The following is a 23,340-nucleotide window of genomic DNA, read 5'->3' on the forward strand; positions in this document are numbered from 1 at the left end:
TATACTACGGTACTGCTAATTGGCCGCCTTATTTCTCATCAGCTGATTGGACCAACGTTGTCCAATCGGGATAGCGTTGCTCCGGTTACCAAACGCCAATGCTAGCTTTTCCATTGGTTCCTTTTTTTTGAGGAATGATGTTTCGATTGGATAATAAACCCAATGCGTTACCTGGGAGATGTAGATACGCGTCAGTTTGTTCCGGGTTGATGTCTCAAGCAACCACCAACCGGACTTCTTCGTGCTGTGTGTTAATTGGTTCACAGTGCGAAATGATGCCGTTTATGTTAACAGGCATATGTGTGCATCCTGCATCGTTAGATTGTTTTTGTAAATAAAGAATATATTGTCATTGGCTGCTATTCATATTACATTGCCAAAATGATATAACGCGATTCTTCGGTGATTATTTTTTAATCATATAGAACAATCCTTTGCATTGTCACACTCGTGTTAATGTATCGTATCCCTGCAGGCGAATTTGCGTAGAGACATTACCTTTTCTAACTAAATATTAGCTAATATCTTTTAGACTCGTTTCTACATGCCCAGATTGTTATTCCTATTTTATTGTCAAGGGAATATAGACCCGATTATAGGGCACTTGTTTATTATTTATCTGAAATGATTCTTTTCCTTTTATGATAAATGTTTAAATGCAGGCGAAATTACCTCGATACATTGCCTCTTCTTACTGAAACTTGGTTAATTTCTTTCGACTCGTTACTTAATACCGAGCTTGATTTTGTCTTAGTTATTTATCTCTAAAATTCACAAGCCTGCTGGATATTCTCCTTGATTGCTATATATGCAACATTGTCCAGAGAAGATACGCCTGCACCGCAGGCATTATCTTACACATTAACCAAGATTGATAACTACCATCATTCGCATTTCTTTCCCCATTAATCAAGAATAATAAGTACCATCTATCCGCTCAAATTATCCCCTCATTCCCAGAAGAGCGGGACAAACAAGTAGGCCTTGCCAATACTTCATCGATACTACTTTGTGTTCTGATTCATTAGTCAAAAACAAAAAAGCTTCGCTCAGTGTCTTACTTTATCCTTAGCTATAATTTCGGTGGTATCATTTGATAATTTTTTCCCAGTCCTCTCTTGAATTTAAACCAACTCTAACACTGTTAAAAGTGGACATATAGAATTGCTCTCTTTTCCTCTTTTTATCTAAATTGCCACCTCTCTTACTGCCTGTGATTTTCTCCAATCCGCACCACTTCAAATCCTCAATTCGATGGCCAGCAATACGCCAGTGGTCGGTTAATGGAGCTCCTATTTTGTTTGTCCTGATGGCTGATCGATGTTCATTCAGCCGTAACCTGATCTCCCTCGATGTCTCACCCACATATGATTTTTGACAAGGACATTGGATCAAATAGATTAAATTCTTCGTCCTACAATTTATAAAGCTCTTGATATTTGTTGATCTATCATTTACTTTAATCTGATTCCCCTTGATGATGTTGGCACAATTCACACAGCCCAAACAGGGGTGTGTGCCCGTGGGCAATGGGGTTTCATATACCGTCAATTGTGAGTTTTTGGTTTTTTCTCTATACGTGTGGACAAGGGAGTTCCTGATGGTTTTATTTCTCCTGTACGAGAAAATAGGTTTAGGGATTGGAGTATCTGTTTTGTCCCCCACAAGATGCCAGTTCCTGTTTATGATATTCTTAACTCTGTGGCTTACTTGTGAATAGTTAGTAACAAACATAATTGGTTGTTGATTTCTCTGGATTTCATCTTTTGTAGCAAACAAGTTATCCCCTATTGAAATATTTCGCCCGTTTGTAGGCGTGCCTGATCATCCTTTTGGGGTAACCCCTGTCTATAAATTTGATTTTCAATTTGGCTGCATGTATTTCAAAATCTTGCATCGAGGTGCAATTCCTTTTTAAATGTACTGGTGATGTATTGGTGGTGTTCATCTGTCCCCGGTTGTTACTGTTTCGTTTTGAATTGAATATAGAATTTTGCCTCTCCTACCAACAGTGTGGTATGCTATCTGTCAATATTGACACATTGAAAGGACGACACTGTCCATCTATTTGGGACATCTTGGTGTTTTGAACTCTGACACTCTGCACACGTTGGAGCCACACAGGCTCTGACACCACACATGCCCAAACGTTGGAGTCCCCCCTCTGGGGACTCAGGAGCAGAAGAAATGCCCCCTGAGCGTCGGAGCCACACAGGGCTCTAGACACGACAATGCTCCTGGGGCGCCAAATAAACTGCCCCTTCAGCTCTGGGGCCTCGTAATAACCCACTATGCCCCCGAGCCCCTCTCAGGGACTATTAAACAAATATGGGCCCGGGTTGGAGCACTTGGGCTCCGTCGAAATGTTGGGGCGGCCCACTGTCATCTGGGGCCGCCCTACTTCCATCCTCGTCCTGGTGCCGTCTCCCGGCACCAACAGCAGCCCCTCTGGAGCCGCCCCCGGCCCTTTTTACTCACCGGGCCGCTCTCTCTGGGGACTCCACTTCTCTTCGGGCTGGCTGCCTAGGCGGCGAGGCTTCTCTCACAGCGCGGGGCTCCTCTTCGGGAACGGAGCCCCGCCGGTACCTCCAGCCGCCTCTTCTCTGGGTGCGGGGCTCCCACTTTGGTCACGGGAGCCCCACAGCGGCAGGCGCCATCTTCCTTTCCCGGGCAGCTTCTCTCCTCCGGCCGGCGGTGGCGGCGGGCAGGACTTCCTGCTGGATTGCAGGCTCCGACCCCGTCCCGGCCAAAAGCTGCCTGACTTCCGGTTTCTGCGGCGCGAGGGCCACGGTGGTGAAGACACGGGGCAATGCCGGGTGGCACGGGCGTTAAGCAAACAATAAATCGGGGTGGGCACTCGATCACGCACAAAAATAGCAGCAAGGTCCCTGGCGGGGTGGGCACCTGCCAGGGGACTCAAAAATCGGCAATCAGGGCGCCTCCAGCGCTAGCAGCAAGAATACAGCGCTCTCAAGCGCTAGGGGTAAGAATAAAGCGCTCCCAGCGCTATAAATCCAGTTCACGGACAAGAGAGGTGAAGCACAGCAGCTCCCAACAAAGAAAAGTCCTCCAGCTCCCCCAGGAAAGTCCATCAGGTGTCCAGGGGCTGGGCAGGGCTCAGGGAGGCAAGCCTTCCCCTGAGCCCAAGCAGGATTCAAGTCAGAAACAAGAACATTTTTAGAGTGTCACAGAACCCTTTTTATACCCAAAATCCTTTGTCTAAAGGGTGCAGGCAGTGTGAGAATCAGCTAGAACTGGTTATAGGGAATTCCTTTCACTGACCAGGCTAGGGACATCAGACGCACCCCAGGGGGCGGAGCCAGCGTTGTGTGGGGAAAATCCAGCCTCACTCGGGACCCTCAGAGCAGACAGTCAATCCACAAGCAGGCCCAGGATCACTCCTCCCCTCACATCAGCATGCTAACCACTCCATTTACCACCGGGGCAGACCCTCCCAGACTCTTGGAGCCAGGCTCACCAGCCAGCCTCAGCCAATCACACGCCAGACACAAATATGCCAACTTCCAAAAGTGGCACTTCTACACTAGACACACTCATGCCACATACATCATTACGCAGCATTTAATCTCACGAATTCGCACATACCAAACCCGACCCTGCACTCCCCACACATCAGGAACTACCATGGTCACACATATTCCCCATGCATTCCTATGGGAGGGCGGGTCACTCACCACACATACACAGAGAGCTCACGCACTTTACACTGTACCACAGTGAAAAAGTGCGCAAAGGCCTAAAATCACCAACACCAGGTCACAGAAACAGGCTAGGAAAAAGCAAAAAGTTTCGGGGTGAACCTGCCAAAAAGGGCCAGGTCCAACATATATATAATATGCTACTTACCAGTATGCATCTGTTCTTGGCATGTAGGGCTGCCGACATTCATATCTGTCCATAGATCGCCGCCTAGTGTTGGGTCCGGATGATTGCACTTTGTTGTCTTGGAAGAGTCTTCGAAGTATCACGAGATAGGTGACTCCTCCCCTGGACTACAGTGCGCATGGGCATCTTCTCCATCCTCAGATTGTTTTTCGCCATTGTGGCAGAGATGGAGATAGTAAAGTAAGAGATGGCCATGCCAGAGATAATGCTGCAGCTGCAACAGGCACCGGGGAGGAGGGCGGGCGATATGAATGTCAGCAGCCCTACATGCCAAGAACAGATGCATACTGGTAAGTAGCATATTCCGTTCGAGGCATGTGGGCTGCTGAATTCATATCTGTGCATAGACTGTAGAGCAGTATCTCCTCTAGCGGAGGTTACCTGTGCCAGCTGCAGCAGTTTGAAAAAGAGTTTTGAGGACAGCCTGGCCTACAGCAGCTTGCTGTTTTGCTTGCACGTCTACACAGTAGTGTTTTGTGAAAGTGTGTATGGTGGTCCATGTGGCTGCCTTACACATGTCTTCAAGAGGAATATTCCCTAGGAAAGCCATGCCCCATTTTCCTTGTAGAGTGTGCTCTTGGGGGAACGGTAAAAGTGTGTTTTGCCTTTTGATCGCATATCTGAATGCATTTAACTATCCATCTGGCTATTCGTGACAGATATAGGATTTCCTTTGTGTTGTAGTGCAAAAGCAACAAATAGTTGCTTTGTCTTTCTAATTGATTTAGTACTGTCCACATAATAAAGCAGAGCTCTTTTTACATCTAGTGTGTGTAGGGCTCTCTCAGCTAATGACTGGATTTTGAAAGAATACTGGCAGTTCTATTGATTGATTAATCTGGAAATTGGATACGACCTTTGGCATGAATTTAGGGTTTGTTCTAAGAACCACCCTGTTGGCATGTACTTGCATGAAAGGTTCTTGAATTGTTAGTGCTTGTAATTCGCTTACTCGTCTGAGTGAGGTAATGGCAACCAAGAATGCTACCTTCCACATTAAGAGTTGCAGTTCGCATGAGTGTAGAGGTTCGAAGGGAGGTCCCATTAGTCTGGTAAGTACTATATTTAGATTCCAGACTGGGGAAGGGGGGTGTCTTGGAAGGATCACCCTTTTAAGACCCTCAATGAAGGCTTTGATTGCTGGTACGCTAAAAAGTGAAAGGTGTTGCCTGTTTTGAAGGTATGCTGCTATAGCAGCGAGGTGTAGTCGTATCGAAGAGTATGCTAAGTTGCATCTTTGTAGATGCAGCAGGTAACAATGTTTTGTATGGAAGCGTCTAATGGGTCGATTTGGTTAATGTTGCAGTAAATAACAAATCTCTTCCATTTAGCTGCATAGCACGCTCGTGTAGTTGGTCGTCTTGCCTCCCTAATGATGTTCATGCAGTCTGGAGGCAAGTTAAGGTATCCAAACTCTAAGACTTCAGGAGCCAGATCGCTAGGTTCATCTGATTGGGATCTGGGTGTCTGATTTCTCCATGGTTCTGAGTTAGAAGATGGGGTGCGAGGCACAGTCTTTGATGAGGAACTACTGAAAGTTTCAGGAACGTTGTGTACCATGGTTGTCTCGCCCATGTGGGAGCAACTAGGATTAGTGTGAGTGACTGTTGCCGCAGTTTGCGTGCCACCAGCGGAATCAGCGGTGCTGGGGGAAAAGCGTATGCAAATCTGCCTGACCAGTTCATCCATATCGCATTGCCCAGTGACAACAGATGTGGGAACCTGGCGACAAAGTACTGGCATTTCGAGTTTTCTTTTGTGGCAAACCGGTCTATCTCTGGGTGACCCCACTCTTTGAAGAATGGCTGGAGAACTTGGGGGGGAATCTCCCATTCGTGTAGTTGTTGGCTGTGCCTGCTGAGCAGGTCTGCCATCTGATTGTACTTCCCTGGAAGATGTTCTGCTAGGAGAAAAATGTTTTTGGGAATTGCCCACTTCCATATGCTTTGTGCCAGGTGGGACAGCTGTGGAGAGTGCCTTCCTCCCTGTTTCTGGATATAGTACATTGCGGTCATGTTGTCCGTCCGGATCAACACAGTCTTGCTGTACAAGTACTTCTGGAATGCTTTCAGGGCTAAGAATATCGCTAGCAACTCTAGTTTGTTGATATGCAGTTTCTTTTGTTTGGTTCTCCAGAACCCTTGTACTGTGTATTGAAGGAGATGGGCTCCCCAGCCTGTCAGTGATGCGTCCGCTGTTAGTACTAGTTGTGGAACCAGCTCTTGGAACAGTCGCCCCTTGGAAAGGTTTTGTGGGTTCCACCACTGAAGAGAGTTGTGGGCGTGACTGTCTACCAACACTAGGTCTTTTAGTTGTCCTCGAGCCTGGTTCCATTGCCGTGCTAGGCATTCTTGTAATGGACGCATTTGAAGTCTGGCATGGGGGACAATGAATATGCAGGAGGCCATCATGCCTATGAACTGCATGAAGACTCAAGCTGGCAGAGACTGTTGTGGCAGAAATTTGCGAATGAGCATCTGCATGCTGGCTATCCTTGCTGAGTTTGGGTATGCCTTTGCCACGGAGGTATCTATAGTGGCTCCCAGATAGTGTGTGGGATGGTTGCAGATGCGATTTTGGGTAGTTTATCGAAAACCCTAGGCTGTGTAGCAACTGAAGTGTTTGAGATGTGCGTCTTGCACACTGTTGGTAAGATTTCGCTTGTATGAGCCAATCATCTAGATAGGGGAACACTTGGATGTGTTGCCTTCTGAGATGTGCTGCTACTGCCGCTAAGCATTTTGTAAACACTCTTGGAGCCGTGGTTACCCCGAAGGGCAAAACCTTGAATTGGTAGTGTTGACCTTGTATTGTGAACCTGAGATATTTTCTGTGAGCTGGATGGATGGGTATGTGAAAATACGCATCCTTGAGGTCCAGTGTTGCTAGGAAGTCTCCTTGTTGTAGCAACGGGAGCACTTGCTGTAGTGTGATCATATGGAAGTGCTCCGACAGTATGTATTGATTTAGGGGTCTGAGGTCCAATATTGGTCTGAGGGAACCGTCCTTCTTGGGAATAAGGAAGTATAGGGAGTATACGCCTGTCCCTTGCTGGTGGAAAGGGACTGGCTCTATGGCCCCCTTTTCCAGCATGCATTTCACCTCTTGTTGGAGCAGGGTGATGTGTTCTTTGGACATAGGATGGTGTCTGGGTGGTATGTTTGGTGGTGTAGAAGTGAGTTCCAGGCAATAACCATACTGGATAATTTTTCTCACCCACCTGTCCGTGGTAATTGCGTGCCAGACAGGTAGGCACTGTTGGAGTCTGCCTCCGACTGGTGTTAGGTGGTCTGGAGGTAGCGTGATGAAGTCACTGTTTTGTGGCAGTGGAGGCTCTGGGGTTATTGCCTCCACATTCTCTTCCCTTAGTATTGTTGCCCCTATAACCTCCTCTGAGTTTTTGGTGAAGGAACCTTGTGTGTTGCTTTTGTATGAAGATGATGTTTGCGAGGTAATGCCTCGTGGTTGCCCTGTATGAGGAGCGTCGAAAGGAGCCTCTCTGTTGCTGAAACTGTAATGCCCCCATTGACTTTGCGGTTTCTATGTCCTTTTTCATTTTATCTAAAATGGTGTCGACAGCAGGGCCAAATAGAAAGTCCTGATTGACTGGCTGGTTAAGAATGGTGGACTGCACCTCATTCTTAAAGCCGGAAATACGCAGCCATGCATGTCAGCGTAGTAAGATGCTAGTGTTATTCGACCTGGCTGCGGTGTCTGCTGTGTCAAGCGCACATTTGATGGAGGAGTTTGTAATGAATTTTCCCTCCTGTATGAGGTCATCAGCTTGTGCTTTAAAAGGCTCAGGTAGGTGTTGCATTAAGCTTTCCAGCTGGTCATAGTGTGCCCTGTCGTAGTGAGCCAGTAGGGCTTGTGTATTAGCAATCCCCCATGAATTGGAGGCTTGTGCTGCTACCCTTTTACCCGGGGCCTCTAGTATCTTTGATTCCTTATCGGGGGGAGGTGCTTCCCCCGTTGTCTGTGAGTTGGCCCTTTTACGTGCATTAGCCACTACCAGTGAGTCTAATGGTAACTGCCCTCTAATGTAGGTAGGGTCTGTAGGGGCTGCTCTATACTTCTCAATCCTGGGATTGATTACTCGTGCCCTGGCTGTATCTTTAAATAGGTCAGGTGCGTGTTTTAACACTCCCTTTAACATAGGAAGTGTTCTGACACTCTTTTCTGAAGTAGGGAAGGTGTCAAATAAGAAGTCTTCTTCGACAGGGTCATTATGCATGTCTACATTGTGGTACTGCACTGCCCTGTCTATTAGTTGGTTGAAGACAATGGTGTCATCAGTAGGTGACGGCTTAGTTGGATAAGAGGGTGCATTCGGGATGGGATAGGTGTTGTAAGGGTCTGTTGGCTCCTCCCATGTTTAATCTTGTGGGTGAGGATCTTGTGGAAAAATCATAGTCAGGCTGTGGATCTTCCCCTGTGTTCCCCTCATTGTCCCCCTGGTGAGAAGGAGAGTAAGGAGCAAAAGGTGTAGTAGGCATAATAGGATAGAACGGGATGAAGGGTCTAGAGGGAGAAGTCCTAAAGTCCTTCTACAATGGAATAGGGGAATTAGAGCCAGTGTCCAGTGGCCGCCTCTTCCTGTGCAGGATTGTGACTTTACCAGTCTCTGGATTAATATATATTTTTGCTTGGTCGTCTGATGGATCTGGATGGAAGAGTTCTTCCTCTACAGTCCTTGGTTGTGTGTTTGACTTTTTTGGGTCGATAACACGTTCTGCTTCGACGACTTTTGGTGTCTTATTGCTTTTCTTTGGCTCGGGCCCTTCGGGTCGACGAGTGAATTGGGGTCGACTGGATCTTTTGGTTCGACACGTTTCTTGTGCTCGACAGGCTTTTTTGGTTGACTGTCCTTTGCAGAGTCGATGGTGTTTTTGGGATCGACTGGTGTCTTCGGAGCACTTGTTTTTGGGTTGATAGCCTTCTCCAGCCGGGTTACGGGCTTCGGTACGGCACCCTTTTTGTCAGCGACCTTTGCCGGGTCGATTGTTTTCGGTACAGCGGGCTTGTTCGGGTCGGCGACCTTCTTTGGTTCGGCGCCCTTCGGCTGTGTGTCCTTGTTCGGTTCAACGAACCTTTGGGGTTGACGCCTTTTGGCTGAACGGCCTTTTTCGGGTCGACAGTCCTCTTTGGCTTGACGCTTTTGGGCTGTACGGCATTTCAGGTCGATGCCCTTCGGGTCGACGGCCTTCTTGGGCTCTGGAACCTTCTTAGGGATGACTGTACTTGGCCCTGGGGTCTCTGAAGGCTTAGGTTTCGGTTTCCATTTCGGAGCCGAGCCGGATGGCAGGGCTGGCAAAACTTTTTTCGGATATTGGCTAAGCCCTTTTGGCGATGCCTCGACCGGAGCCTTCGGTAAGGGGTAAGTGGTGTTGGGGGCAGTGTACTCACGATTTGCCCCGGTGGGATCTCCTCATCGGAGTCAGAGTAGTCCTCGACGGTGACGATCTCTAGGTCCGAATCTGGAGCTTCCGGTAGTTCTGGGTCATCATCGAAGATGTTGTCCGGTTCCTGTCGCTGCATCTCTTGCCTAGCGGCCCGTCGAATCTCTATGGTTTTCTTCAACCGAAACTGGGCGCAGGCTGGGCAGGTTTCTTCCTTTTGGTCTGGAGAAAGGCACTTGTTGCATACTGAGTGTTTGTCATTATGTGGGAACTTGGAGTGGCATTGTGGGTACCTTTTGAACGGGCTTCTTTCCATTGACAGCAGGCCCACGTGGCGTCGAAAAGGCCCAACGGCCCGCGTCGACGGCAGAGTCGAGATGGAAAGCTTGATCGAGTAAAGAGGTACCGAGCGAGATCAATACCGTCGAAGTCGAAGGCCTTTAGAAAAGTTTTGTTTCGATTCCGAAGTTGGAGTATAGGAGTAACATCCGAACCCAATGGCGGAAAAAAAACAATGTGAGGATGGAGAAGATGCCCATGCGCACTGTAGTCCAGGGGAGGAGTCACCTATCTCGTGATACTTCGAAGACTCTTCCAGGACAACAAGGTGCAATCATCCGGACCCAACACTAGGCGGCGATCTATGCATAGATATGAATTCAGCAGCCCACATGCCTCGAACATTTATATTTTCACTGAAAAAAACATAGGTTTCACACATTTAGCTGGAGATTTCACTCATACAAAACCATTAAAATTCCCCCGTTATAGTGAGTTCAGCTAACTAACTCGCGCGCCAGCCATGCACTGTTGATGACGTCACATATTGCATCACTCATGACATGTCAGTGACATCACTTATGACATCACTGATGACATCATCCAGTGAACATGTGTCTTTCTGAAAAATTATTTTATATATGTATATCTAAAGGTCGATGGAAGAATAAATGGGTAAATAAGTGTCTAAATGGATTTTTTTTGTAAAATTGATTCTATAACTGACTTAAGTGTATCTTAGTGAATACATGTATTAGCGAGTAATGTTTAAATATGTAAATATCTGTATCAGTGTCTCACTGTGTATAGGCGGCTGCATGGGTTGGTGAGTAGCTAAATGAGTGTCTATATGGGTTATTAGTTTTTTAAACTATCAGTATGAATGTTTGTATGGTTCGGTGAGGAATATTACTTAGCGCATAGATGCATGAATGAGTGACTCACTGTTTTGAAGACAGCATGTGTGCTGGACTGTATGGGTGGAAGAGTGTGTATGTGTGTTAGTGAGTCAATGACTGTCAATACTATCTTTATAAGTACATATGTTTTAAACTACTATATGTGAGTAGGTTTATAAGTAGGGCTCCCGGTTTTATGGTATTTATTTTTTTCCCATTTCCGTCTGTATTTATCCATATTTATTTTTTGGTCATTTTACCTGTATTTATCCACATTTATTTTTAACACAGGAAAAAAAAACGCTAAAGCTAGTATTTTTCCACATTTATTTAAGTTGACATGCACACTTGCAATAGGTTGTTATAGCTGGTTTTTTTAAATTGGAGCCTATGCTTATTGGGAGAAAAATTTCTTCCCTGTCCTCTAAGAAAAGATGTGTGAATTTGTGACTTTGATTAGGTCTCATTTGCACATCTGTCTTGCAAAATGTCAACAAATTACTACCTCTTTTACTCACATTTAATCAGCCATCAGAGAGTCTGCTCGAAGAATATCAGATCACTCTTAGTGTGCATTAGAAGACGACCTACCCCACGAGACATTGTAAATCGCCAAAATATCTAAAGAATCCTGCATCTTCATCTGTACAGAATAGTGCTTTGATATGGACGCTATAGAGAAAATGTAGCGCACAGGTGGTGCACAGTCATTTCTGTTTTCGTTTTTATTTAAGTAGCACTTAAATAAACATTAAATAGAAAAAGGAAGTCATGCTAACTGACTTGCTCACCTCTCACTCAGCCTCACTGACGTGCAGCGTGCATAGTCACTGAGAGATGCAGCCAGACTTTATGCTAATAGTTGGAGGCTTTTCTTCTCCCCCCCCACCCTCGTGGCCTGGCACATCAACCTCCTTCACCCTACCATACAACAAGCATTTGCAATGCAATAGGTCTCGCATTTACACGAGTTTCAGCTATTAGCATTGTAAATAGCAATGCCTTTTATTTCGGTTTTAAAAACAAGCAAAAATAAAAAGCTTTGTTATTTGCAATGTCAATAGCTCAAACTTGCGTAAATGCGAGACCTATTGCATTGCAAATGCTTGTTTTTCATTACATTGTAACTGGTGCTGATGTAAAGCATGCCAATACCTTCGGCTCGAGTTCACGCTATATAAACTTGAAAATAAAAATAAATAAATAAACCACTTCTGACAGATATCATTACTGATATAAAGGTAAGTATGAAAACTCAAGTTACACTCACTTTAATTGAGATATGCACTCCTTTTCAGAAACACACTATTATCATTTAAGAGAGCACTAGCCTCAACGTGCAACGATTGAACACCATGTTTGGCACTTACTGGCACGCTATTGGACTGCCACATTTAGTATCAAATACTAAATAAGGTGCTGTATTGCTTTGCCCACTTGCGTAATCTGAACTTACGCACACCACTTACTCACATAGAAACTCCAACACTCCACTGGAGGTAAAAATGAGCTTTTATTAATATGGTAGGCAAAGGCAATAAATCACTGAAGCCAATGAATTCTTAAGCACCGAGTGAAAGGCAATAGACAATGAATTCACCACACTATATACATAAATATGAAACTGTGAATACAGGTATATAAACAGTTTATGTACAAAGCACCTCACCAGATTCATTTGCAGCACCGGAGACTTCAACATCCCTGGCCAAGCACTGAACACCAAGTCGGGAACCCCGTAGACCGGCCGCTCAGGGAGTAATCTCTTCGGGCACCAAAGTTGTCCCGCGAGTGCGTCCACTCCCAAGAGTGAGTTCCTGAGCTCCACCCCACAGACACCGCTTTTTATAGTTTAAATCAATATGTTCGAGAAGCCTCTAGCAGGCGCTCTCGCCCATCTATTCACAAGTGCTGGCCTCATCTCTGCATCAGACCCACCCAGACAGACCTGGCCAGATTCTATCTGGGCAGTGCCGAGGCAAAAGACATTCCTTTCCCACTCTCCGGCCTTGGAGACTGGCACGGCCATCCTCCCTCTGTCCTAGAGAGAAGTATGGAATGCATGAAAACACTCTGAAGGTACAACATAACCTCACGAGGCATCCTCACGAGATGCCTCGCACCTGCTTGTACTGGTGTACGTGAAAAACATGTTTATGTTCCTGCTGAAATGTAACTCCAGGTCACGGCAGCACAAAATGGAAGTGCGATACAACAAAATGGAAGATCAGAGCATTGCATGGAATCGAGGTCAACATGTGATTTAGCACGTGTAAAATGGCAAATGCAGTACATTCCACCCCTTGACCTTCGATTCATCTATCATACCCCATTGGCCTAAACAGCATGGAACTGGGCCTAAAAAGGGAGAAAAGATTAGGAATGCATTGAATGCAACAACATAATGAGATAAAAACACAAATAATTACTATAATAACACCCAAGATATACCGAAGCTGTCCAAAATTAGGCAGCCACCCAAACAACCAATCCCACCATCCTTGGTCAACGTCTTGGGTAACCCCTTTCACTAAATCTTGTAAAGCATTAATATGTGCATGGATAGATGTAGAATGATCAGATAAATTGAAACAGAGTCCATCGAAGTCCTCGCAACCGTGGTTATGTTTTAGCAGCAAATAGTCTACAGCTGCCCTATTTTGCAAAACAGCTTTTCTTGTTCCTTGAACATCTAATAATAATTCAGCTAAAGCGGCAGAAGTGCGATTGAGATTCTTCACAATTAAACAGGCAAGCTTAGCAATTGTTCTGGCATTATAAACGGACAGTCCTGGCACTCCTACAATGGACAGAGCCAAACTAGTATATTCTGTTCTGGAAAGCAAATCAATATCAGAGTCACAATCCTCAGGTAATTGAATAGCGGCTCTAGAAGAGCGAATACGTGTAACAGAATGCATGGGAAAAAGCATAAGACTTAATCGTGATAAGGCACAAGGTCCTCCAGTTATGTTAGCTGGTATATATGTGTATGAAATATTACCACACGAGAACAACCATCCTTTAGGTAATTTCACATGGTTAACATGGCTAGCGGCTAATACGGTGTGATTACAAACCATATAATTGGTAACATTACTACAAAAACTGTCATGTCGTGTCAGACATAATGTTTGTTGATCAGGGGTCAATTGTTTGCTTTTTCTCTAGTTTTAATTGGCCACACTTGCCAATCTTGGTAGGGTCACAAGTTAATTGATAACAAACGTCTCCAGTAGAGATATTGTAGGTACCAATACTTGTCATGTTCCTCCAGAGGCTATTTGTAACCTCCGGGCAAAAGCGACAGTACTCAAAGACTCAGATGTGTTTGAACATCACTTTCCTCCACTACCCCATCAAAGTTAGTTTGGTTGAAAATGTGCAGAAGCACCTGTATAGGGGTAGGTACGGCAACAAGACACGTTGATATCATATCAGCTGTACTCTGAAGATTTCTCATACAGAAGTGGGAAGTGTTCAGCACATTCCCGGCCAAGTAGGTCCAGATGTTATCTGGTTGCTGCAACAATGCTGTCATCCAACTCGGGCGGTTGATCCCCTTCGGCATCCCCGGGCCCTCCCGGACCCCTCCGGACACGCCCAAACACCGACCACACAGCGCAAGCATCGCAGCGGCAAGCCATACTGTGATCTAGAAACAGAAAACAAACTGGTGTAATCACTCTCGCAAATAAAAAATTTCAGCAGGTACATTTTCCCACTTTTCCTGTCCAGGTTTCATGTTATGTTATGTTATGTTAAAGAAATTTATTGAGCGCGACTAACACCATTAGGTTTCTTGGCGCTTATGCTGGGGAGCAGTGAAGAGAGCGTGAGAGCAGAAACTAAATATAAGACTCAGTGAAGAGGAGGGTTTTAAGGAGGGATCTGAACCCGGGATATGAAGAGGACAGCCTGAGAGAAAAGGGAAGGGAATTCCAAAAAGATGGAGCTAGAAAGGAAAACCTTAGGCCACCGTGTTTTTTCCTCTTAAATCTAGGAACTGATAGCAGGGCCATCTGGGAAGACCGGAGATTGCGAGGAGGAGCATACGGATGGAGAAGAGAAGAAATAAAAAGAGGACCTTGGCCTGCAAGAGATTTTGAAATAATGCAGCCTAACTTAAACTTACAGCGAGCAGATACTGGAAACCAGTGGAGACTTTTTAGGAGAGGACGAACATGTTGATCTCTAGGTTGGTGGTAAATCAGGCGGGCAGCCTGATTTTGGATCAACTGAAGTCTCTTAAGTTGGTAGTCAGGAATGCCTACATACAGTGCATTTGCGTAGTCAAGCCTAGAAATGACTAACGCAAGCAAGGCCAAAGTAAGAGCTTCGGTAGTAAGTAGACGAGAGATTTTACGGATTTTCCTGAGTTGAAAATGGCTGGAGGACACTACTGCGCTGATCTGGGGCGTCATAGAAAGATCGTTGCTAATGACGACTCCCAGGCTTTTGGCTGAATTAACTGGGGAAGGAGGACTACCCAGACTTGCCGGCCAAAAGGAAGGTTGCCAAGGATTGGAAAGTCCCCCGACAAGAACCAGCTCGGTCTTGTCGGGGTTGAGCTTCAGATGGTTTGATGATGATGATGACTAGGATGTTATCCTTGCCCTTAGCGATCAATTCTGCAGGTTCAGGAGGTTTGTTTGGGGACTACACCCACAATTTTGCCCCTGGGTTCTTGTCAGTAGATCCGAACCCACCCTCTCCTCGCACAGTTAGAAGGGCTGGGGCCGTCCCCTTCATGACATTTCCTCCATAAACCGGCATGATGACCATTTGGGCAACATGGTCACCAGGTTGTACCATCAGATCATTGTTTCCACTGTTCAATAGGATAACTTTGATCTCCCCCTGGTAATCGGCAACGACCACTCCTCCCAAAACCTGGATGCCTTTAAGGGCAAGCCCAGATCGAGGGGCGATTAGCCCGAAATGCTCTGGGGGAATTTGAACTCCAATTCCTGTCTCAATCAAAGTAATGTCTCGTGGTTGCAACTGATAGAGTTTCAAAGCATGTAAATCAAGACCGGCAGCTTCTGGTGTGGCACGATATGGAGCCAAAGCTCCGGGAGCTGTCTCCCAATACAGAATCGTGTTTGTGGCCACATGGGGCTTAATCTGCAAAGCTGGGGTCAACATGCGCATCAAAGGAGTCTCTGCATCAGCAAGAGGTCGGTTGTTTAAAATCTGCAATGCATCAGGCAAGTGATCCCTCCACCCCTTCAATGACCCATCAGACAACTTTTTCAACTGTTCTTTCAGCAAACCATTCATTCTCTCAATCAAACCTGCTGCCTGTGGGTAATAAGGTATGTGATAGATCCATTCAATGTTATGCTGCACACAAAAATCTTGCACCATCTTTCCTTTAAAGTGTGACCCATTGTCACTTTGGACCTGCAATGGAATTCCGTAATACAAGATCAACGAATTCAACGTTTTCAGGGTGTTAGATTGAGTTGCTCTCTTGCATGGAAAGGCTATGAGCTAGCCAGAATAGGTATCCACCACTGTGCATGCATACTGACATCCTCGACTCATTGGCATTGGCCCGATGAAATAAAGTTTGCCATATCTGCCCTGGTAACTTACCTCTGCCTAGCTGGCCTCTCACTACCTGTGGAACTGGTCTGTGCGGAGTATGCTGACAAACAGGACAGTGAATGATTGCAGTCTTAATCAAATCAAGGGGAATATACATCCCTCTACTTTCAGCCCACCTGCTAGTGGCTCGCTCGCCCAAATGTCTACTTTTCTGGTGTGCCCATTTAGCCATGCCCACCAAGTCAGAATCCTGCGTCTCCACCTCAGCTTCATGAATCTTCGCTTCTTGGTCTGCAAAGGAATTGCACCAACGCTCTGGTGAGTCAGTCGGGCAATGAGCATCGACATGATAAACTGTAACTGTACTCTGGGGCAACAATTCCCAAATTTCCTGCCACAACTCCTTTCCCCAAACCTCTATTGTGAATCATCCAATTGTGAGCATGCCATGTGGGAAGCCAAGTGGCTAACCCATTGGCGGTAGACCATGAATCAGTGTAAAGGTGACATGTATCAGGGAGCTCTTGCTTTAATGCCTGGTAAACAGCATACAATCCTGCAAACTGACTACTTCTTCCCTCTCCAGTAGTTAACAACTTTTTGGTCACCGGATTATATGACACTGCCTTCCAATGTCTCTTGGTCCCCACATATCTGGCTGAGCCATCTGTAAACCACACATGCTTTTTGTCCTCCGCGGACAACTCTGAAAAAGGCCCACCCCATTTCACCGGGGACTCTCGCACTTTAGGTACATCTTGCAACATTTCTGCATCTGCTACAGGAGTCTGTGCCACTTGCTCATGCAGCACAGCGGTACCCTTAGGACCGACTCGCGCTCTGTCTTGTATGTACCACTTCCACTTTGACACTAGCCTCCTGTGCATGCCCAATTCTGTGTGTCTTGGGTGAGCTCATCACCCATTGCATGATAGGTATCTCAGGTCTCAAAAACATATTGTGCCCTAGGGTCAACTGCTCGGTATCCACCAGAGCCCAATAACATGCCAACAACTGCTTCTCAAAAGGAGTGTACCGCTCTCCAGCATCAGGTAATTTCTTTGTCCAAAACCCGAGGGGCACTTTCTGTCTCCCTTGCTTTTGCCACAGGCTCCAGGTTGCATACAGATCCTGAACACTTACATTTAAATCAATACTTCCCTCTCTTATGGGCCATAAGTCCAAGGCACGCTGTATAGCCTCCTTTGCTGACTCAAACGCCTGTTGCTGTGCCCCCCCCCCACTCAAACTCATGCTTCTTCCGCATTACCTTGTACAGAGGGGCCAAAATCTGACTCAAATGAGGAATGTGCTGTCTCCAAAAACCAAACAATCCAATGAAGCGCTGAGCTTCCTTCCTGTTTTTTGGCACTGCAAACTCTTTGATCTTTTGCCTCACTTGTGGCAGCACTTCTCTGTGTCCCTGATGCCACTGAATGCCCAAAAACTTCACACTCTGAGAGGGTCCCTGCACCTTCTCGGGGTTAATCACCCACCCTTTGCTTTGCAAGTGCTCTACCACTGTCTAGTTGAGCCTGCACCTGTTCTTGGGTCTCTCCTTGAATCAACACATCATCAATGTAATGACAAAGTTGTACTCCAGAAATGATTGACACCTCGTCCAAATGCTCTGCCACCAGCCGGTGACAGATCGTGGGACTATGTAAATACCCCATAGGAAGACATTGAAACGAGTACTGCCTACCACCCCATGAGAATGCAAATTGTTCCTGGCACTCAGGGGCAATTGGAATTGTGAAAAAAGCATTGGCAAGATCAAGTGCCGCATACCATGTCCCATTGTGTTTCTGAATTTTCTCAATCAAAGTGATGGTGTCTGGGACCGCGGCTGTCAAAGGGGGCGTATGCTTATTAAGCTCGCGGTAATCAACTGTCATGCGCCAGCTTCCATCAGGTTTGCGCAAGGGCCACACAGGGTTATTCCACGCTGTGGTAATCGGTCTCACCACCCCTGCCTCTACCAAGTCCCGAATGGTTGCGGTAATCTCATCATGTCCCCCTGGAATCCTGTACTGCTTTATATGAACCACTTTTGTTGCTTGGGGCACCTTCACTGGGGGAATTTTCAAGCGCCCCACCCTCACAGCAGCTACCGAGAAGTACTGCTTTGATCCAAACTGATAGCATCCATCATCTAAGTATAGGGTCATGCCTTTCAGAATGTCAATACCAATAATGTACTCAGGAATAGGCACAATCAAAACAGTATATGCTCTCTTGGGAAGTCTGCCTATTTTCATCTGAATTACCGTTTGCACTGCTGGTGTTTCCTGTCCTCCCAAGCCTGTGATAGTAAAAAAATTGTCCTTTACATTTTCGTGGATTGCCATGTATCAATGTGGCATCCGCTCCCGTGTCTACCAAAGCCCGCACCTCCTGAACATTTCTATTTTTCCAATAGATTTCAACCCTCACATGTGGTCTATTATCTTTGCGAGCCCATCCCTGCACCGGAGCTTGGCCAATTTCCTAATCTAATTTTTGCCTGCGCAGCTCTGCATCTGCCCGGCACAGGTCCCGGCGCAGCTCTGAATACAATGTTGGGTAACCCTCAGGGAACAACTCCTCATGATCCCCATCTGAATCTGTGCAATCTCGGTCCCAACTTTTTGTCTTTTGTCACTCTCACATGATTCCCTCTCTCTCTCCTGACTTGCTTTTTCAGGCTTCTCCTCAGGCTCTGCATCCCTGCGACTCACTTTCTTGTTATCTTTTCTATTCACATGCCTACTCCCCTCCTTCCTATCTAGTCCTCGCTTACGGTACATCTCCAACATGCTTTTGGTCTCAATGCCATCAATCTCACTCCTTGACACCCCATCCTTTAACAGCGCCAGGAACATATCACGTCTAGTCACTCTGTTGTGATCAGTACGGGACTGAGCGCGAAGCCCTGTCTGGCTTGGCCCATTCCCCAAGCTCTCCCAGCTCAAGGACTGCCTCGACTACTTCTCCTATGGTATTGCCAGTTTGATTAATTAACAAAGTCATTACCACAGCTTTGTATGCAGGGGGCGCTAAACGAATGATTTTGTTCCGCATTGACAGTCATTAACTGACCAATTAAATTATGCGCCTCACCTACAAGAATAGCCAGCTTCATCCCTTCCTCCTTAATTCTCTGCGAAGCATCTTAGGGTAAACCATGGTTTTTCATTCCCAGGCCAGTCAGAATCTGTGGGGTACTTGTGACCACACCCCCGTGCAGCTAGCTGCAACAAGGTAGTTTGGTCATCACCATGGAAGGTCCGAAAATATCCCTGCACAGTGGGATCAGTACTTAGAGTACAAAATTTGGCAGCATCCCCTTCATCTAACATGACCCCAGAAGCGCCATGATCATAGAGGCGCACCATCCAAGCTAATAGCGTCTCACCGGGCTTCTGTCTAAACCTCGCTAAAAGATCACATTTCTTGCTGTGTAAAATCCTCCAAACTATTCAACATGACTCCATCCGGGTTCCCTGGAGCAATTTGAAGTTTCCGCCTGAGAATGGGCTGTGCTTCCACTCTTAGCATTTTTTCCTTGCTCGTCTCTCCCCTCCGCTTGCAAGGGCAGCTCTCCTTCTGAGGAGAATTCTGACGATTCCCAGATGTTGGAGTCCAAATTGGAAGGGTCGAAATCTAAGCCTGCTTTGGCAATCGCTAAATGAACCTTCCGTTTACTAACTCTGCCTCTCCTCTTCCTATATCTGTATTCAGCAACACAGACTGCAGCCCGCTCTGCTATCGTCCGATATGTTTTTAACTTATCTTGTAATAACTTATTCTGACAGGATAGCATTGTAGAAATATTCTTAGCTTCAACAAGTTGTTTTTCTAAGCCCAACTGTTCCCGCTGCAGAGATAAACATTTGTCAAAAACTTGACGGTAGGCATGTAAGAGAGCCCAACCTCTGCGACCCACTGTACACAATTCCTTTCCTTTCTCCACAGGAACCTTCTGTAAACAATTTAAAACATCTTCTGGCGTTGCATCGCCCAGACAGTCAAACCAGCTCTCACTTAATCCTGAGCTTTTAGCATACTCACGCGCCAGCGCGAGTACGGCGTCGCCTCCCATCCAGGAATTTGCATGGGGGCTAAAGGGATTTCACTCGGTGCCAAAGAACCAGAACCACCTTTTGTCTTTTTAAACATGTTCCTCCCCGCGTAATTTACGAATCCTGCCGACTAAGCCAAAATGTATTGCTTTGCCCACTTGCGTAATCTGAACTTACGCACACCACTTACTCACATAGAAATTCCAACACTCCACTGGAGGTAAAAATGAGCTTTTATTAATATGGTAGGCAAAGGCAATAAATCACTGAAGCCAATGAATTCTTAAGCACCGAGTGAAAAGCAATAGACAATGAATACACCACACTATATACATAAATATGAACCTGTGAATACAGGTATATAAACAGTTAATGTACAAAGCACCTCACCTGATTCATTTGCAGCACCGGAGACTTCAACATCCCTGGCCAAGCACTGAACACCAAGTCGGGAACCCCGTAGACCGGCAGCTCAGGGAGTAATCTCTTCGGGCACCAAAGTTGTCCCGCGAGTGCGTCCACTCCCAAGAGTGAGTTCCTGAGCTCCACCCCACAGACACCGCTTTTTATAGTTTAAATCAATATGTTCGAGAAGCCTCTAGCAGGCGCTCTCGCCCATCTATTCACAAGTGCTGGCCTCATCTCTGCATCAGACCCACCCAGACAGACCTGGCCAGATTCTATCTGGGCAGAGCCGAGGCAAAAGACATTCCTTTCCCACTCTCCGGCCTTGGAGACTGGCACGGCCATCCTCCCTCTGTCCTAGAGATAAGTATGGAATGCATGAAAACACTCTGAAGGTACAACATAACCTCACGAGGCATCCTCACGAGATGCCTCGCACCTGCTTGTACTGGTGTACGTGAAAAACATGTTTATGTTCCTGCTGAAATGTAACTCCAGGTCACGGCAGCACAAAATGGAAGTGCGATACAACAAAATGGAAGATCAGAGCATTGCATGGAATCGAGGTCAACATGTGATTTAGCACGTGTAAAATGGCAAATGCAGTACAGGTGCATTATTAAGAGATTAGACCAGAGTCAGGAGTGAATCTCAATTTTTTTTTTGGTTGTAAAAAAAGCCTTTTATTTTGGTTGTCGCCCGCCTGACATTGCCTCGATTTCAATTGGGGTAAATGGGGAAAATACATTAACCCCATTTTTCTAAAATCCCCCACTTTCATCTTCTCTCTGTTACAGCTGTGCCCCGAATTCCTGCGTACATGCCAACAATATAGACACAAAACGATCCTTGCACATTTTGAAGTTCAGTGCACAGAAGCAGCGCTGTTCTTGCCACTTGAGGGAAGAGTAGGAGATAAACAGTGTTGGTAATTGCTTTGCTGCCATCCGGTTTGGCTGGAGGTGTGGGGGTTTCCATTGTGGACAGGTGCTTGCATATGAAAGGAGGCACTGTGGGGCCGAAGATGGCATCTATTGCCTTTTGAAAATCTACGTTCTTTTAGAATTGAAGCTTCCTGAGCGAGAAAATGAACACCCTTGGAAAAACTCCACCCCCCAGGTAATGAGACGTATTGATAGCAAGCAAACACGCCTCTGGCGCTATACCAGCTTTCTCGGTGCTATGTGCATGCACGCCAAGCAGCTGCCAAGCCTTTCATTGAAGTGCGCCATTAGTACACAAATAAGCTGTAAAGCGCCGAAGTACTGTGAAGCCTCGTTTAAATCGGAAGACCCTTTGAAATAGGCTGCTTGAAGTGCTATTGCAGAAACACTGTTATCGGTCTGTTGCGCGTGAAAGTGAAAGCATTCACCCAATTATTTTTTTTATTTTTTTAATCTCCCACTTTCATCTTCTCTCTTTATTGTTCCATGTATGCAGAAATTTGGTGCACAGCTGTAACGGACACAAAACGATCCTTCACATTCTGAAGTTCAGTGCACAGAAGCAGCTCTGTTCTTGCCGCTTGTGGGAAGAGTAGGAAATAGACGGTGTTTGAAATTGCTTTGCTGCCATCCAGTTTAGCTGGAGGTGTGGGGGTTTCCACTGTGTACAGGCGCTTACATATGAAAGGAGGCAGTGCAGGCCGAGGATGGACATCGGCTGTTTGCACTGCTTCAGCCATTATCTGGTGTGAACTAGCGCTGTGAGGGGTGCTGGATGACTCTGCGCTCCCAGTTCTCCCATCTCTGGAGCAGTTTCAAGGCAGCAGTTCATGTTTCTTTTGGCTGCCTCTGTGCACCTCTGACTCAGATTTTACAGAGGAGCACAGAGGCAGGAGGAGCATTTGTTTTGCTAGTATTTTCCCGTTTTTATATATAAATACAGACAAAAACAAAAAAGTTTTCCGTCTGTATTTATATGTAAAAATCCGTTTAAACGGAAAACCGGGAGCCTTATTTATAAGCGAGTATATATGAGAGTGTGAGATTGGAAGAGTTCCTGTATAAATAAGCATGTGTTTCCATAAGTGATTGTTTAAGAGAGTAAGTATGTGTACGTTTCTGTAGAAGTAAGTGTAGTGGTGTGTGTATAGCTGTATATGCAACTAAATGGATGTTTGATAGTTTATTTGCATGTGTGAGTATGTGTGTAAGTAACTCGATGGATGAGTATCGGTGTGTAACAGGATGTATGGGTGTAAGAGTACATATGATGAGTGAGTACATGTATGAGTGACTATATAGAACTGTTGGTGAATGAGTGGATGTGTATGTAGATGTTGGAATTACTGAATAGGTTGTTGTAACTGGTATTGATATCTCCATTTTTTTGAAAATTGTAGTTTCTATTTTTTAATGTGTCTATCAAAGGTTATATTAGGGTGAGAAGAGGTCTGCCATTCTTTCACAAGGATGTCATTTGAGATGTCATCAGTGATGTCATTTGAGATATCAGCGATGTCACTGACCAGGTCATGAGTGATGTAATATGGGACGTCATCAACAGTGCATTGCGGGCGCGCGAGTTATAGTTAGCTGAACTAACTATAACGGGGGAATTTCAATGGTTTTGTATGAGTGAAATCTCCAGCTAACTATAACGTGTGAAACCTATGGTTTTTTCAGTGAATTTGCAAGGTTTTTTAAATGCTAATTAATAACTATACTGTGGCTGAAACCTATGGTTTTTTCAGTGAATTTCAAAGGTTTAGTAAATGATCATTTTTAAATGTATAAATTACATTTTTTTTATACTAATTTTACATTTTTATGAAAATTATATTAATTATATTATTTAAATTGTATTTCATATTCTTAATGTAAAATAATAAAA

The 23,340-nt window shown here is 45.6% G+C and overlaps 1 protein-coding gene and 1 pseudogene across 6 annotated transcripts in view; both read right to left on the reverse strand.

The window, feature by feature from the left end:
* CAPRIN2 (caprin family member 2) overlaps window positions 1-23,340 on the reverse strand; it is an 857,580-nt gene that overhangs the window by 616,287 nt on the left and 217,953 nt on the right. The window lies entirely within an intron of this gene.
* On the reverse strand, window positions 11,979-20,623 carry LOC144810268 (uncharacterized; annotated as a pseudogene). The gene is made up of 2 exons (XR_013606877.1): window positions 20,491-20,623; window positions 11,979-14,138 (listed from the first exon to the last, which is right to left on the reverse strand). The product of XR_013606877.1 is annotated as an uncharacterized LOC144810268 (transcript).

Source organism: Lissotriton helveticus, chromosome 1_1 (genome assembly GCF_964261635.1).
Source record: "Lissotriton helveticus chromosome 1_1, aLisHel1.1, whole genome shotgun sequence".
NCBI lineage: Eukaryota > Metazoa > Chordata > Amphibia > Caudata > Salamandridae > Lissotriton > Lissotriton helveticus.